Source organism: Choloepus didactylus, chromosome 6, assembly GCF_015220235.1.
Source record: "Choloepus didactylus isolate mChoDid1 chromosome 6, mChoDid1.pri, whole genome shotgun sequence".
Taxonomy (NCBI): domain Eukaryota; kingdom Metazoa; phylum Chordata; class Mammalia; order Pilosa; family Megalonychidae; genus Choloepus; species Choloepus didactylus.
In genome coordinates, this window is record NC_051312.1 from 39,925,564 (window position 1) to 39,944,065 (window position 18,502).

Sequence of the window (18,502 nt, forward strand, 5' to 3'; positions counted from 1 at the left end):
CCATTTTGCTTCTCCCCATTGCATCTGCTTACCAATAATTCGTCAACAAAGATATAACCCAAACTGCGGTTGTTTAGTTACAGGGAAATCTCTAGAGATAAAAAAGTTGTAATTAAGTGGTCATGTTAGCCTTTCAGATATGTACTTTTATGCATTCCAAAGTTTGATACATTTATCTCAGGTTCTTTCTTTCAGATGAATGTCACGTGAAAGCCTAAAACTAAATCGTTTGCTCTTTTTTCTCTTTTTTTACTCAGCAAAAATTTGTTGGACTTAGATCCAGTGAAGGATACAAAGATGAATAATGAATAATAAGAATACTCCTAAAGGATCTAATATTAATTATTTTTAAACTACATCTATTTTTATAGAGATCTCTTTCAACCAGAGTTCACACATATAAATGGACTTTGAATGTCTAATGTTTTTCATCCCATTGAAACCTATGACAAGTTGACTTTAATGAAGATGTGGTTACTTGGTAAAGAGGGAGAATCTTACATTCATCAAAAGTTAGATCTAGAAAGGAATAAAGCCAAACATGTGGTCTGTCCCACTCATTTTATAGACGAATAGCTTCAGTCTACAAAGAAGTGCTGTGAATCAACTTATTCAGGAGGAGGCTTCCTCTGTTCACTGTTGATTTCTGCAAGATGAGGTTTACTCTAAATACCCCAAGCCTCTGCCTTACTCTCACAGACATGGAGTATCTGAAAGGTGGGTTGGGCATAGGGAACTGGAGGTAAGGTTCGCCATCTCCACTGTTTCCTGAGTCAGATTGCTTGCTACACTTAATAGTAACAAAATCATTTTAGCCTCATGAATTTAGTACCTGACAAAAATTGCATATCCTTAACTCACATGGCTTAAGATCTCTGAGTAGGAAAGACTGTGACTGATCACAGCTGCTTGTGGTTATTTTTGGAAATCTGGGATTCACTGTTAGAAATGCCGTTACTGTGGTCCAACTGAGCCACATTACATAGTGTCGGCTGCATCAATAACAAAGGTGACATATTGATCTCAATTGCCTATTTCGTAATTAATTTAGACGTCAGATCCTGTTGTGTATTAAAGTGGTATTAATGATTTTGAATCCCAAAAAACATTGTAAATGTGTCGATCACAGATAGTATGTAAACAAATCGAGGATATGTTCATAGTAAGAGATAACCAACCTTTTGTATGACGACATGTCATGGACTTGCATATTGCCAGCCAGGCGGGCACTTCTTATAAAAACCCAGTTCAGAAGTTACTTCAGCGAGCATCAGCTTGAGGCAGATTGACAGTCACTCTTAAACTCCCAGCAGCAGTGTAGAACTGTGATCAACACCTTCCTCTAAACCTGTGGGACCTGGCTTCCCAACCCACCCCTTAAAGATATCTTTCTGCAGTTCAGTAGGTTTTGGGGCAGATGGATTTTAAAGATTCAGTATGCTCCACCTTTAAATATGTTGTGTGCCCCTGACCTGGTTATTGTGCATTGATCAGTTTCCAATTACGCAAGGAAATAAATTGCATTGAGCATTCAAACTAGAGTTGGGTGGGATCTGCTTTCAAGAGGGGCATTTACTTTCAATTTCAATATGCTTTTGGTTTGTTACAACTACATTTACATGACAGATCCCCCTCAAATCCCAACAGGATATATTTTATTAGTTTACTTTTTGTAGTTTTAGGGACTAAAGGCATATCTGTACAAAAAAGAATATAATGATCAGGTGAGTAGACTAACCTGACTAAAGAGAAATTCTTGTTTTTTGCAGCAGTCCATAATTAGGTTTGCCAGATAAGATACAGGACATTCAGTTAAAGTTGAATTTCAGATAAACAACTTTTTAAAAAAAGTATAACTATATCCCATTCATTGTTTATCTGAAATTCAAATTTACTGGGTGTAGGTGTCCTGAATTATTTGCTAAATCTTGCACCCCATCCATAAAGATTATTTTTCAATACAAAGAAAATATTGCTGACAAATAATCAGTCATAAACAGCTAAGTGGTGTGAAATCACTTCTTTTGCAGGGATATACCTGAAATTTTGGAGCACAAGGAAGGGAGAGAATGCCACTCAATATCATCAGATTCATAAGTAAGCGATTTATTTTACTATGAAATAGTCAAGAAATCCTTGAAAAGATGTAAGAAAACCATTTCATTAAGAACCAGCTATTCTGCTAACTTTTTGAACTTCACCAAGGAAAAGAATCTTTGGAGAATTTGATGACACCCTCAAATTAGTAAAGAAATCTTCCCACTCCCATCAGTCATTTTTCAGTCTTAAATGTCAGAAACAAAATCATCAATGAGAAAAATAAAAAAGTATGAAAGAGGAAAAGTACTTGCCTGTAAGAGATTCAATTTGGTTTGGAAAACAAATAATAGACTAGTGCTTCTAAATGTCTGATTACAAAATGAACTCAACTATCAAGTGGCCCCATATTTCTCCAAAAAGAAGTTGCAATAAAGAGATGTCTTATTTTTCTAACTTGTAAGTTTGTATGTTTAATAATGTAGATGAGCTAAGTAAAGGTATTATATTTTTGTATAATTAAATGAGATATACATGTTTTAATCCAATATTACATGAAATGTATTATATATAGATTTTCTCCAATTGTATTTAATGAAAATCATTTTATTCAAACTTATCCATGTTTCTTTGCTATCAAGGCTGTCATCAGTAAAGCAAGTTTCTAAGTCATCTAATAAAGTTTTTCAGAGTATCTCTTTGTTTTTATATGTATTAGAAATAGAGTACCTATTTTTGTACTTGATGTGCCCATATGCATAGATTTCCTGGTAATGAACAATTTTAAAAATAGCCCTATTTGGTGAAAATTAATACTGGATTGATCATTGCTGGATTCTCTTTTTAATATATTATTTAAATATTACATGTGTCTGCATATGTTCTCTTTCTCTGTCTGTATATTCTGCAATTGTTTGCTTTTAACATAATTTTATTGTGTCTTTCAGATAATTTAGATTTTAAAGTTTTCCTTTCATCACATAACTTGAGGAGTACTAAACTTTTTGTACATTCTAGAACAATTTAAATGACAGAGCAATTGTCTTTTTTTTTTTTTTCCCCTTTATTTTAAGGATAGATTGCTCTGATTCTGGTGTCTTTAGTGTCTTTTTCAAAAGAACTGGGATAGCATTTCCAGTCTCTTCTCTTAGCTCACCAAAAGAACAATTGTTCCTTCCAGTACTCCCACAGAGTGTAAAGTTTCATGGAGTCTCCACTACTCATTGGCTCCTGTTTTTCTCAGGAAAATAAGATGGGAGTTGGAAGTAGAGGGGTAATAAGCTGTGTTCTGGCTGCCAGCTTCCAAAAGAGAACTTTGGCATCTGGGTGAGGCCTGACAAGGTCATTGGGAATTATATCTCAAGTGGCATGCTTCCTGCATTGCTTTATAAAAATGAGTTATCTTAGCCCAAGATCCCTGTAGGCAGAGGCAGAGGCATTCTGCAGGGATATACCACGTGAGTAAAAAGAGGAAAGAAAGCCAGTATGAGAATGCTTATCAATTTGTCCTGTTACAGATGATGAATATGCACATAATCCTTCCTGGATCTTCTGAGGAGCCTCATGTCATAACACTGTCTTTCCAGTGGGTAAAAATAAGAAGCATTAGAACCTCCCATTGATCAAGAGTGCCTCTATGGATGTTGAACTTCCCTGCAATATGTGAATGCAGAGATATAAATATATGAGCACAGGGCAGATTCTAACAGACATCCCAAGAGGAGCCATCTGAGAAGTCAGGGTCAGGAGGATGTGTGAGTCATGCTAGGCCAAGTCAAAGTAGTCTCCTGAGCACCTTTGTGAAGCCATCAAAGCTGCACGAAACTGGCCACTGAAGCCATAGGTGGAAAGAGAGCTGGAGTTCAGAGAATTCTGACAGGGTGCACAAGAGGTCCGCAAGTGTTTACTGGGGCATTCAAGTACTTGTAATGATTGAAAAATCTGAGTTAAACAGTTTCCCTGCTTTAGAATCAATCTGCTCATGTGTTCTCCATAAGTCCCTTGCGTTGGTTTCCTAAGGCTGCCATAACAAAGTAGCATAAACTTGGTGGCTTAAAACAACGGAAATTTATCTCACAGTTCTGGAAGCCAGAAGTCTGAAATCAAGGTGCCAGCAAAGTCATGGATTTAGGGTCTATCCTAACCAGTGTGACCTCATCTTAATTTCACTAATTATATCTCCAAAGGCCATATTTTAAAATAAAACCACATTGTGGTGCTCTAGGTGGACATGAATTTTGGGGGTGGGCATGGGGGTGAGGGTGGCATTATCCAATCTAATATACACCTAAAACTAACAATTATTAAGTTACTTTCAGGCTAATATTCTATTCTGAAACAACAACTTAGTTGCTCATATATATATATATATATATATATGCATATGTTATGCAAAAAATATTTCATGCATATTTTATATGCATATATGTATAATTTATTAATATAGCATAATGGAGTGTATATTATATATTAATACAGAAAGAGAAATTATATCCATGTATCTATATCTAGCAAACAACTGAAGTGCTCTGCAATATGAGAGCCTCTTTACAGGCATTTGATTTTCATTTCCCCAAAGGATAATTTTGAAAAAATTTTGTCTTGTATTAGAATATATACACTAAACAAATAAACTCATTTCAGTTTATGACTAGTACTGTGAAGGACGTAAGCAGGTTGATTATTGGGAGGATCCTTTTTAGATATGGTGCATGAATAACATCTCTTTACAAAACTGACATTTATATTGAGATCTAAAAGGTGAAATGGAGGCATCTGTGCAAAGAACTAGAGAAGCAGCATTGAAGTCAGTGGAGTCAACTAGCTCAAAGGCCCTGAATTATCAAAGATCAGTAAAGGTTATCTTGAAATTTACCTGGGATTGCCATAACACCTTAGATTGTTCTTTTTTGTTTAAGACAATATAGGTTTCAGATTTACTTTGACACACAGTTTAGCCTACCCTAACTAATAAGTGAAATTAATACTATATGCCTTGCCTTTTTCCTGATGACTGCACATACTTGAATTACATATTTGTGATAAATTTGAAATTTTTAAGAATGAGTCTATTAAATTACTAGAATTCTCATGGTTGAAAGTCAAATATTACTGAATTAGTTATATAGAAAACAGCAGTTTTCTATTTTATATGTCTCAGCCTTATTCTCATCCCTTAAAAGCAGGAGTTACAACTCTTATAGTTGTTTTTTTGTGATATTTGTTTCCATATTTCAAATAATGTTTATATTGCTATTTTAAGTTAATTATATAAATATATATCTTATTATGTAAGATGAGGATTTAACTCTTTTAGACCAATACTGCCTCCACTTCTCTTTCCCAGTTTCCCTGAAAGATTGTATCACAGCTGTTGTTTAAATAAATGGCCTACATTTACATTACTATGTATAATTAAATGTTTCTCTTTAGCTTTTTGGTTTTCCTTGGGTTAGTAGTCACCAGTCTCTTTTTGAATAAGGTTAATGTCCCACAGACCCATCACTTAATCCTCCTTTAGAAATGTCTCACAATAATTTTAACAAGTGTTAAACCAATTATAATAATCTATCAGCTTCTTTGTTTTTTCTCTTCTATTTTTACACAACATCCCCACATAGATGCAGTGCTTTCATTGTGGGGTGCCCTTTCTCAACTGCTCTATATGAGACTCCTTGCTTTCTGGGGTCCATCTTTTCATTTTTCTTGGTTTACTTTCATTTTCCTGCAGTACAATCTCAAATTAACACTTAAGAAAGTTTCCCAGAATTGAATGAACAATTCATCAGGGGAACCCAAAAGTAATAAACATACAAAAACTCAACTAAACTACTAATCAGTGAAATGCCAATCAAAGCACCATTACTTCACATCATTTCAGATTGACAAGAAATTATTAAAATGATAATACCAGGTGCCAGATGCATACACTGTTGGTGGGAATATGAAATGGTACATATATTTTGGAAAGCAATTTGGCAATGTCTAGTAAATGTGAAGATGTGCATACCCCAGAGAAAATTGAGCATGTGGTGCACAAGGAGACATCCACAAGAATATTGTAATGGTTTTAAAAACAAAAACAAAATACAGTGAAAAAAAAAAAGAAATAAGACGGGAAAGAAAAGACCGTTATGCCTGAAAAGGGAGAAATTGAGAAATAAATCATGGTAAATTCTTAGTTTGCAACACTATATAACAGTTAAACACACACAATTTACATTTACCAATTTACATGGAAAAATAAGAATATAAGATTGAAAAAAAGTAGCAAAGGAAGCATGGTGTATATTATATATATATAATGTTTAATGTATATTATATATATAATAATGTTTAAAATAATATTACTGTGGATAAACAGTTTATCACATTATGGCTTATATCATATGAATATATGTATGGGTGAGTGATAAGCTCAGGCTAGTTCTCACCTCTAGAGAAGAAGGGATAGTAAGGAGATTGATAAGTATAGTACAGGGGTGCACAACTGAATCTGTGATTTTATCTTTAAAAAATGAAGCACATATAGCAAAATTTAAAAGGTGACAAATCTAGTGATAAGTACACATATGCTTATTATGTAATTCTCTCTACTTGCTTAAAAAATATTTTAAGAGAAAGAAATAATACATTTTTGAATATTTGCCCATAGAATTTACCTTTAGTTTTCCTTAATCCTTGATTGATAATAAATCTGAGTGTAAAATTATCAACAGAAAAACATTTTCCCACAGAACTGTGAGGCATCATTCCACTACCTTCCATTATGATGTTGAGAATTCCTTAAAGATTTGGCAAAACTTGCTGCAAATTTGTTTGAACCTAGTGTTTTGGGTTGGAGAGACTTTTGATTGTTCTGGTAACTAACTTAATGGTTATATTTAGATTTCCTTATTTTTTTGGGAATCAATAATGGTAATTTAGAATTTTCAAGAAAAATTATTCTGTGTTTTTATTATCATAAATTTTGTTCGTATTATTATCTTGGCTTTTTAATCTCTGCTATATTTTATCCTTTTGCACCCATTTCATTTTTTTTTTCCATTATAATGTCATTATTTATTACCTGGCCTTCCATGTTACACATCAGAACAGTACAAGTTATGTTTTAATGCTGTGACCAAATATTTTTGATATTATTTATCTTCATATTTTTTCTCCTTTTCTTTTATTGGCAATATTATTCTTTGGCTTCTTTGTTTCACCACCCACCCACCCCCTTTTTATGCCTTCTGTTAGTTTGATAAATTTTTCTCTCTTTTTCTTCACCCCTTTTGTAGTAACACTTCTGACTTGGAAGTTGTAGATTGTATCTCTATTCTCTATATCTATTACCTGGATGGCCATTATATAAAATGGAATAACTTTCCTTCTTAGTATTGCTGTCTAATTTTCTGGACACAAAACATGAGTTATTATTTCACAGTCACAAGGCAATATATTTTGTATGCCTGTTTTCACAATTATTATTGACATCCCTCCTCTTTCTTCTTGGTTAACAATTGCTGAAATTATCTTTCATAATTCATTTAGGGGGAAGTTCTAAGTTGCAAACTCTTCATCTTTTTATGTCTGAAAATGTCTTCATTTTGCCCTCACTCCTAGATGAGAATTTTACTTGGTACCAAATTCTAGATCAACAGGTACATTATCAGCATTTTGAAGATGTACTCAAGAAGCTTCTGAAATATATTTTTGCATAAACAGCCTGCTATCAGAGTAATTGTCACTTGTTCACAGCTAATTCTATATTTCTCTAAGGTACTTTGAAGATTTTATTTTAGTCTTTGATGTTTTGAAGCTTATGCATGATACAATTGGGTGTGGATTAATATTTTTTTCATGTTCAGTACTCAGTTCACTTTCAATTTGAATACTCATAAATAATTCTTGGGCACTATCTCTTCAAGATTGTATTTATACCTTTCTCTCCATTTTCTTAGTAATATTAGATTTATGTGGAGTCTTTCCTTCTATCATCCATCACTGTCTAATTCTCTTCCATATTTTTCTTATTTTTTTTCTTCATGATACATTAACGGTGAATCTCTTGATACTTCATGCAGTTTCACTATTCTTCTCTTTAATAGTATCCTGTGTAGAGTTTAAACTATTTCAGAATTTTATTCTTGTGACCATGCTTTTTATGTACAATTGTTTTTATATATGCTTTCTTGAATCTTTTATGCCTCTTGATTTCATGACTCCTTTCTCTTTTTTTTTTTTCTGTTGCTTATAAGTAAATACCCACTAAGCAACAATGGAATATAGAACAGGGATTTACCCTATTGATTGTTTAATGACGACACAGTCTTCTGATTGATTATGGAATGAAAGTGAAGGCTCATTTTGTAGAACATGTCATTATAATTCTTGACTAAGAGTTCTGTGAAGGGATAAAGCATAGCACCATGAGAGTTTTCCCATCTTTATCATCACTATTTATCCACTCAGGTATATTCTCCTTCTTGATACTCATCTTTTTAAGGACAGTTGTTCCTTTTCAAGTTGCTCCTGGAGTTTCATGATAGGATATGAGGGAAAATTTATTTAGGGAGGTTAAAATTATTCATAAAGCAAAAAGTTGAGACAAAGAGATAGATCAAAAAGCTCATGGGCCTGTTGTGTGAGAGAATTTTAGGAGTTTGGTTTTTGAGGCGTTCAGGAGACAGTTGGGGAGGAAAGGAACAAGGCTAAAAAAATGTTTCTTAAAGGTTATAAATCATATCCTGTTTAATCATTTAAAATGCAAGTAAATAATGGACTTACTATTCATTTGCTCTTGGCTATGAACTGAGTTTTAAATGTATCTCACACAGCCTTGGATATTATTATGCTTATATTATTAAACATTTTTTTATCACTATGTTAGCTTAGGGCATTATGGTTTAATCATTTCTTGCTCGACATTATGTCAGTTCCTGTATTAGTCAGGGTTATCTAGGGAAACAGAACTGACAGGACATATCTGTAAATATTATGAGATTTTATAAAAATTGTCTTATGCAACTGTGGGGATGCAAAAGTCCAAATTCTGAAGGGCAGTCTGCAACTGAGAACTCCAATGAAGGTTTTTGATGAATTCCCCAGGAAAAACTGGCTGGCTTAAATACGATGGAAATTTCCTCTTCTTACTGCTGATTCTTACTGTTTCTCTTCAACTCTCATTGTTGAAGGCAATCTGCTCAATTGATTGTAGACATAATCATCCACAGATGCAATCAATCTATTTTAAGTTCATGAAATATCATCACAGTAATAATCAGACCAGTGCTTGTTTGACCAAACAACTGGGCACCATTACATGAACTTAGCCATCACAGCTCCTGATGATGCATCACATATTTGTAATATTAAAACTACTGATGATTTTCATTTGGGAAGCAGCATTCTCTATCCTTTTATATATAACTCTATTTTTAATAACTCTAGACTTCTAAAATCAAAGAGAATTTGTCCTGAGTTACATATAACTGCTTCTTATTGCTTGGTTAGACAGAGTTTAAGCATAAATCATGGGTAAAAGTTAGTTTCAGCCACATTTACTACTCATCATAGAATCTTTCTTGATAGTGGTTTAAAATGGGTATGGTGAAGGTATCACATTCACTGTGTTGGAATGTGCTGAGATAGAATTTACTGTGTGAAAATTTGGGTCAGTTGATAAAAGCTTTTAGTGTGGAAAAACACCAAATGACTTGGGATTTGGAACATCCAGGTGCAAATTTTTCCTTCAGCTGAATGATTAAAGTCATTCTAATGTGATAATATTCATTTTATTTTATTTTTTTAAAGTGAGGAGTTAGATTAGATGGTACTTAATTTTGTATGACAGGAAAGTATGGTGAAGTTGGTCAGTAATTTGCTCATCTACCAAAATGACCTATTTTTGAAAAATCAGAGCAGTTATGAAAAAACCACTTAATCTTTCTTGGGCAGACATTTCTTGTGGCCACTCTTTGTTGCGATATCAGTCCAGAGGGGGTTAATTATTTATATTAACTTTTTTTTTTTTTTTACAAATAGCTACTTAAAGCAACACATATTTACAGATTTTAAACTTTCTATAAACAGAGAACAAGTATATAAATATTGAGTGGAGATGAGTAAAGGGGATGCATAACATTATATGGTATGGATAAATTATTCTTAAGGTTTCTTTGAACTTTGAGTTTCTTTGCTGTAGGGGCATTTTCCTCCAACTATTCTCTCTGCTATTTCCATTTATGACCCAAACATTTGGATGCTGCCTCTTGGATATAGCATCTTGAAAATGCTAATTGATATTGTAAATTAACACAGGTGCTAAGGAAGGCTATTCCCTGTTTATTTTCCAGGCAGCTGGAATCTAATGAAAGCTATGAACCCACACTGAGAAAAATGGAAATAAAATTTTATAAAATTTCAGATATTCATAAACTCTTTGAGGATTTTTCATGAGCCTTCCACAAGCAAAGGCTATGGGTGAACAAGAACCCCAGAATAAGTATTCTCCAAGATAAAATCTATGATTCTTAAGACAGGTTTCTGCCCTAAATTTCATAGTTTTAACTAAAGTAAAGGTATAATCCCTTAATTTTCCCTTTACACTGTAACTGGGAAACTATTAAAAGTCTGCTTTGAGGAAAAAAAGAAGGGGCATATAGAGAAAATTAAAGTATAGGCTTTTCTGACCATGCAGAGGTGTTGGCAGAGCTCATTTTAAACATGAGTTTTTCTGCCAACATATTGGCCAAGAGATCCTGGCCCAATAGGTATAAATAGATAGACATAAATATTTTTTTGACTTGGTAATACATTTCTATGCAGTTCTCTAAAATTGATGTGATTAATATGCAGAATCTCCTTAGAAATGCTGAGCCAAACAAGATAGTCGCTACTTTTCCTCCCAAGGTAAATGACCAGTTTTACAACTGCACTTTTTTTCATACTTATAACTGCTATCTTTCATGTGTGCATGAGCTATACTTTTTTCAGGTTGATAACTAAATATGAAAGATACAGTGTTGAAGATATTCAGGTTTGTAGTGAAGTATGACAAACTCTCAATAGGCTGCTGGCAGTCTTTCCTATTTTTCTTCAGAAAAAGAAATCGAATATACTAACTACTTCAGTTTATAGATGCAGATTTGTTAATGCATTAAAATTCTTTGAACAATCCACTGGGGGAGTTGTTATTGTCTGTTGAGCCTGGGCATGAAACCTGAGAACTCTGAGTTTCAGTATCCTCATCTGAAAAATAAGGGCAATCACACCTCAGTGGGTTGTTCTAAGGATTATAATGAGATAACAAATCTCTTGCTGACCAGGAGATGTCTCTGCCCATTATTGCTCTTTGAGAAGCTACTGTCCATAAAGAAATTTGGACTATTGGCTTCAAAGTTAGATTCTTTCATGGAGAGCAAACTGAGATCATAATGACAGCACATGAATGATAGGCCAGATGTGGGCAGCCAATGAAAGCAGATGATGGTGCAATCAAAGCAGACTCAGCATCAACTCCACTAGAAGCACTCTCATGTTGGCAACTGTTGCCTGGATTTAGAGAATGGCGGTTGTTTGTGGGCACATTACAGAAGGTTAGGTTAGAGACAGAAGCTCCAGATAAAGCCAACAGCATTCAGTATAATAACGGACTGCTAAACCATAGGAAGAATTCTCATTTTAGATGTAGGGATTTGAAATGATTCTCAATCATATCTTATTTATACTTTAAAATTCATGGCATTTAGAGATTGTCAGTTGTAGAGTGCTAAAGATCATAACTGTAATGAGAGCAGAGTATTTTATTCTGCTGTACAAATTTCAGACACTTTATTTCATATCAGCATCATATGATTCTCTTTCAGTATATTCTAAATGGCTTCAAAATTTCTTTTTGGTGATTTGTCAGGACTCGAAGTTAATGTTGAATGAACACTGGGCATATTAATTATGAAATGTTGTAGCAATGCTTTACCATAAATAATAGAAGAAATAAATACTAATGAATCAATTTTTCTTGCACAGTCATTAATACCAAGTGAGGAGCACCAGTAGAATGTGCACTCTCGTTAGGGCACGTCACTTTCTCCTCCAGAGCATCTGTTCATAGCAAGGTACAGAACAAGTTAGATTAGATGGTACTTAATTTTGTGTGACAGGAAAGGATTATGAAGTTGGCCAGTAATTTGGTCATCTACCAAAATGACCAGTTTTTGAAAGATCAGAGCAGTTATGAAAGAACAACTTGATCTTTCTTGGGCAGACATTTCTTGGGGCCACTCAATTGAGATGTCACTCCTGATGGGATTAATTATTTAGATTAACTTTTTTTTTTACAAATAGCTACTTAAAGCAACAAATATTTACAGATTTTAAACTTTCTATAAATAGGGAACAAGTATATAAATATTGAGTGGAGATGAGTAAAAGGGATGCATAACACTATATGGTGTGGATAAATTATTCTTAAGGTTTCTTTGAACTTTGGACAAGAGACTTTGGCCTCAGGACTGGGTCCAATTCAATCTCGTAGCTCTTTTGACCTTGGGCAAGTATCTTGAGATCTATAAATCCCAATTTACTCAACTGATGGAGGGGAAAGCACCTCCCTTGCAGGGTTTTGATATAGATTTGATACAATGTATAAAAACTGCTAGACAGTAATAACCACCCAGTAAATAGTAGTTGCCTCTAATATTACTATTATTTTTACTTCTTGGTAGGACACAGGAGGGCCACTGAGGCATCCCTTAACAATGACGATGAGTATTTGAAATTGTTTTGTAAAGCATATCATCCAAACAGTAATATGTAAATAAAGATGAAGGGGTTTCTGAATGTCTATTTTTCTATGAAAAGTATACTCCCAGTTTATCTGCAGCAGAAGAAACTTTGCAATGACATTAATATTTAAAAGAAGAAAGCACCATACAGAGAGAGGACAGAGACTTCATACAGTAGTGATCTTCTCTTGGGGACCATTAGCTCTTCATGGTAGTCTAAGGTCTTTACTTGTGCTGCCTTTCCATAAATAATATTCCTTTTCGCCTCATATATGTTTGGTCAGGCCATACAACTTCCTTTCACTAATGAAGAGTAAGTGGACTTGGACACTTTTAGAGTCATTGTGTGTTTCCATTAGCCATTTTGCTGTTTCTCTTTGTTATAAGAATATACATATCCCATTTGGGGCTGCTCCTTTAGTGTAGGTCTCAGAATGCAAAGACACGTGGAAAAAAACCACAGCCTACCCACAGCCTAGTACAGAGCTACAGTTAGAATTTAGTAGAATCCCAGCAGATTGGCAGCCTATACGTAATGTAAGAAAGAAATAATCTTTGTTCTCCTAAGACTCTAAGATTTGGGGATTGTTTATTATTTCAGCAAAGCTGATAAGTATACCTACAAAAAATTAAGTGTACTGACCATGCTTATCACACATTTATATACTAAGGTGGGCTCTGCTTCTCCTCTAACCGTTTTCTGATCATCTACATACTGCCAGAATCAGATTTTAGAGTATGTGTCAGATTATATATCCTTTCTATGTAAAACTCTCCAGTGACTTCTCAGTGCACTTGGAATAAAATAATATTATATTTTTAAGTCCTAAACTTTATTATATTTTTAAGCCCTAGACTTTGTCTGGCTCCTTGAACCCTCTAGCTTTTCGTGTTCATTGCGTGCCTCTTTATAACTCTTGCTGTCACAGCGCCACTACATTCCTCAAATATGATAAACTCTTTCTTTTCTTTAAATATATGTTTTCTTTTACCTGTAAAACATTTCCCCTTATTGTCTCAGTGCTGGTTTTCTCTCCTCATTTTACTTATCTCATCAGACAGACCGTCACAAAACACGCTATCTCAGTAGATTCCCCCATCTTCCCTCACCCCCATGATTATTCTTTATTATTTCATTGTCTTATTTCTGTCATCACCTTCTTCCCAATTTTAATAGTATTGTTACTACAATAAAAATAATCAATTCATACTGAATACTTATTGTGTGCCAATCACTATTATAAGTGCTTTAAAAGAACTAAATAATTTAATCCTTAGAATAACCTTGGTAGTATTCTAGTAAGTAGGAGGTGAGGCACATTGAATATGGATTAATTTGTTTACTTCTCTAGATTATAAAATACTTAAGGGCAGGGACCGTGACATTTTGCCCATGCCTTATAGCCAGCATCTATTATTAAGCTTAGCACAGAATAGGTACTCAAAACTATCTAAGTTTCCTCAATTGAGTATTGAGTCTCTCAGAAGTTATTCCCATAGAGATCTCCTTACACTTCAATGCTTAAGATCCATGGCAATTGTACTTCTCATTGAGATATTAAAGCACTGATATGTAGCTAGGTCTCTAAAAAGTGCTTTCCATTAGAACTTCTGTAATGATGGAAATGTTTTTCTGTGCTGTCCAATTCAGTAGCTCTTAGCCACATATAGCTATTGAGCACTTGAAATGTGGCTAATGCAGCTGAACAATTAAATTTTAAATTTTATTTGATTTAAATTAATTTAAATGTAAATAGCCACATGTAGTTAGTGACTAGTCTGTTGGATAACACAGCTCTAGAAGCTATGCATGAATGGCTAGCTAATGTACCTAAGGGAGCCTTTAACTTTCAAAACATAAATTCATTGAACTGATGACTGAGAAAGTGCTAAGTATGGAGCTCATTGATTTTTCTCTCTGAATAACTATATCATAATGATGGAAAATTTATTTATTCATCAGGTATTTACTGACTGCTTATTATGTCACTGGCTCTGTACTAGACACCTATAATACAGCAATGAACAAAAAAAGATGTGGACATTTTCCTCAAGGAACTTATAATCTGGAAGGAAATGCAGGCAATTAATATCTGAGAGAAGAAGAGCTACAATAGTCACCATTTGTAATGGTGTTATGAAAGAAACAAACACGAGGCTGAGCTAAAACATATGAGAGGTGATGGGTAATAGTACATAGGCATCAGTTGGAGAGGAGGGCTTCTTGGTAATTGTTCCAGTTTGCTAATGCTGCTGGAATTCAAAATACCAGAAATAGATTGGCTTTTATAAAGGGAGTTTATTTAGTTATAAACTTAAAGTCTGAAGACCCTGAAAATGTCCAAGCTAATGCATCAACAACAGGGTAACTTCACTGAAGGAAGGCCAATGGCATCTGGAAAACCTCTGTTGTCTGGGAAGGCACGTGGCTAGTGTCTGCTTGCTCCCAGGTTGTGTTTCAAAATGTCATTCTCCAAAATTTCAGTGCCAGCTTCCAATGGCCATCTTCAATATGTCTGTCTCAGCTGCAGCTCCTCTTCAAAATGTCACTCTCAGTTGCACTGAGGTCCTTCTGTCTGTGAACTCCTTTATATGACACCATTGATCCAATTAACACCCATCCTGAATGGACAGGGTAACACCTCCATGGAAATTATCCAATCAAATGTTTCACTCACAGTTGATTGAATCACATCTCCATGGAAACACTCAATCAAAAGATTCCAGTCTAATCAACACTAATACATCTGCCCCATAAGATTTCATTAAAGATAATGGTGTTTTGGGGGACATAATACATCCAAAATGGCACAGTAATAAAAAATAACATTTGAAGGGTAAAAAAGAGCTATCTTTTTGCATGGGTACAAAGAGAAAGATTTCCAAAAAGGTGGAAGAGCATATGCAAAAAATCCAGAGGCAGAGAAGGTGTGACCTTTTTCAGGCAATTGAGAATAGGTCTGTATCATTGGAGAACAGGGAGCAGGACTAAGAGCAGTATGGGAAGATCAGAAAGGTAATTAGGTGCTGCATTAATAGGGCCTAAATGCCTTAGGAGATTATTATTATTATTATTATTATTAGACATGAAAAAGAAAGCCATTGCATGATTGCAAGTAGAGATGTAACAGCATCTCAAGGTTTTTTGTTTGTTTGTTTGTTTTATTAGATCATTCTTGCTACACCATGGAGAAACAATTGTAGGGTGCAAGAATGGAAATGAGAGGTCAACTACAATTAGGCTGTTATAAAAATATGGCAGTAGAAGATGTTGGCAGCTGGGACTTGAGTGCTAGTGGTGGAGAAAATACAAAATGGAAAGATCAACATTCAAACTGACAGAACTTGCTGGGCCAAAGAAGATTCATTTTTTAAACCCCTACTTATAGATTGTTTAGCAAGAAGTACCTAAAGACATAAATAAGTAGACCAACAAGCAAACATATCAGCCACTTTGTTCTAAGTGGCGGCAACAATGCCCTTGGATGAATTTGGATTTATCGGTATCAGGAAACCACATGTATTTTCCTTTATATCATTAATCCCCAGAATTTGCAGTTTAAATTGCACTGAGTTTTACAAATCTGTCTTAAGACAGAATTTCTCTTAAGGGCTACATTTTGCAAGATTGTTCAGTATTAAGATTAGTAGAAATTGCTCCTAAAAAAAAAAAAAAATCCCTTAGTTCTCAGTGTACTTTTGTAAGGTCAGTTTATTTTTCTCCCGATCCCCTCTCACAGAGTTTTTGGCATTTTCAAAAGCAATCAGCCATCTTTGGGCATCTATTTCACCATCTGAAAAATAAAGGCATTGGATTAGATGGTTTCCAAAATCCTTTCTGTCTCACATCTTTATGAATCCTTCAAATGACATGCTATGCTCATCAGAACCAATAAAAAATTCTATACCCGATTTCATGAGAAAGGCAGTCATTTGTTTTTTTTAAATATAACTGGAAAAGTATATTAGTGTATAAGGTCAAGTGTGTTTGCATACAACAGCCCAACTCTGACAGTAACTAATACATCAAACATAAGCAATCAATCACCCTTGGACACCATGCTGCCCTGCCTGCTAATGTAGAGAGCAATAAATAATATCACTGAATCAACACTACACAATTTTCTATCACACTCTGACTATCCAATATATCTTATCATACTTTTTCATCCTTTTTTTAAAATTAAGAAGCATATTTCTTATGAGAATATCCAATGTTTTATAAACAAGTCCAGATAGTTTTATCATGTATTCATTCATTCAAGAAATATTTTTAGGTACCTAATATGTTCCAGGCACTGTTCTGTGGATAAAGTGGTGAGCAGCACAGACTTAGTCACCCATGGAATTTACATTCTTAAGAATATAACTTAAATCTAAAATAAATGTGCTTCTATAGTAAAAGTTAAGTGATCTATAGCAGCCACCAGTAATTTCAAATAATTTAGGCATTCCATTATCAAAAAGTCATTTAGTCCTCAGAGAAGCAGTATGATAGAGTAGAAACTAAGTGAAACCTGGGATCCAAAATAAGATAAAATCCCAGCAACTAGTTTCATTTGTATTTATTTATTTTATCACGTCACTAGCAAGCAAACGAATATCATTTCCTAATTAAAAATTTCAATCCACATTAATTTTGTGCCACGAAAAGACTCCGAAAAGAAGTTTTGAAACCATTTATAATGTGATGATGAAAGAGAATAATGTGATACTGACATGGAAACATTTGTCTGAGATTGTATAAAAAAACCATGCAATTGTAAATACTCTGATCTCATTGCCTCATATGCTGTCTGCTAATAATATATATTCTAAAGAATAAATAAGATATAATTAAATAGTCAAATTAGATGTAGTTAACCAATGTCTAGACATTTCAAACCACTGGCTCTAAAATGAGACTTCTTCAGACAGCAGGACTTTGTACTGAAAGACGTTGCTTTGTCGGAAGCTTCTATCTCTAACCTGATCTTCTGTTACATTTATGCCCAGGAACCACCTCCATTCTCTAAAGACACCCAACAGTTGTCAACATAAAGGCTCTGTTCTGAAGGCTCCTATAAATACTGGTGACATATTAAGCACTTTCTTTAGAGCAAGTGAAGCTGAATCTGCTTTGATTTCACTACCACTCGCTTTTGTTGGCTGCCCATGGGTGGCCGTCATTCATATGCTCTCAAATGATCTCTACTTAGTCCCCATGGATGACACTTCTTTTGTGACCAATAGTCCAATTTTCTCTGTGGCCACTAGACTGCAAAGTCACAAAAGCCATAATGGGCAGAAGCAACTGTTGCTCCAGTGATTTGAAACCAGCTCCTGTCAGTCATACATAATTAATATTTTAGACATTCACATGTTAGGTTATTAGTCTGGTGTTTGGCTAAAACAGAAATAATATTAGGGGGATTCTGATTCTGATAAGATGACTGATGTCCCTGACTCCCTTGGAAGGCAAGGGTCACTCAGCAGGGGATTCAGTCAAACATACTTGTAAACAGACTAACGATAGATCAACTGGCAAATAAACTCAATGTAGTTTCTAGCTGGATACTTCTTACCTGTGGGATGTTCTAACAAGATGTGCTTGCTCTGTCTAGCTTTGTTTATGGAAAGCAAATATATCATCTATGAATTTACAGGACATGGCTCCTAGAAAAATGTCCCTAAAAAATGTAACTGTGTGAGGATAA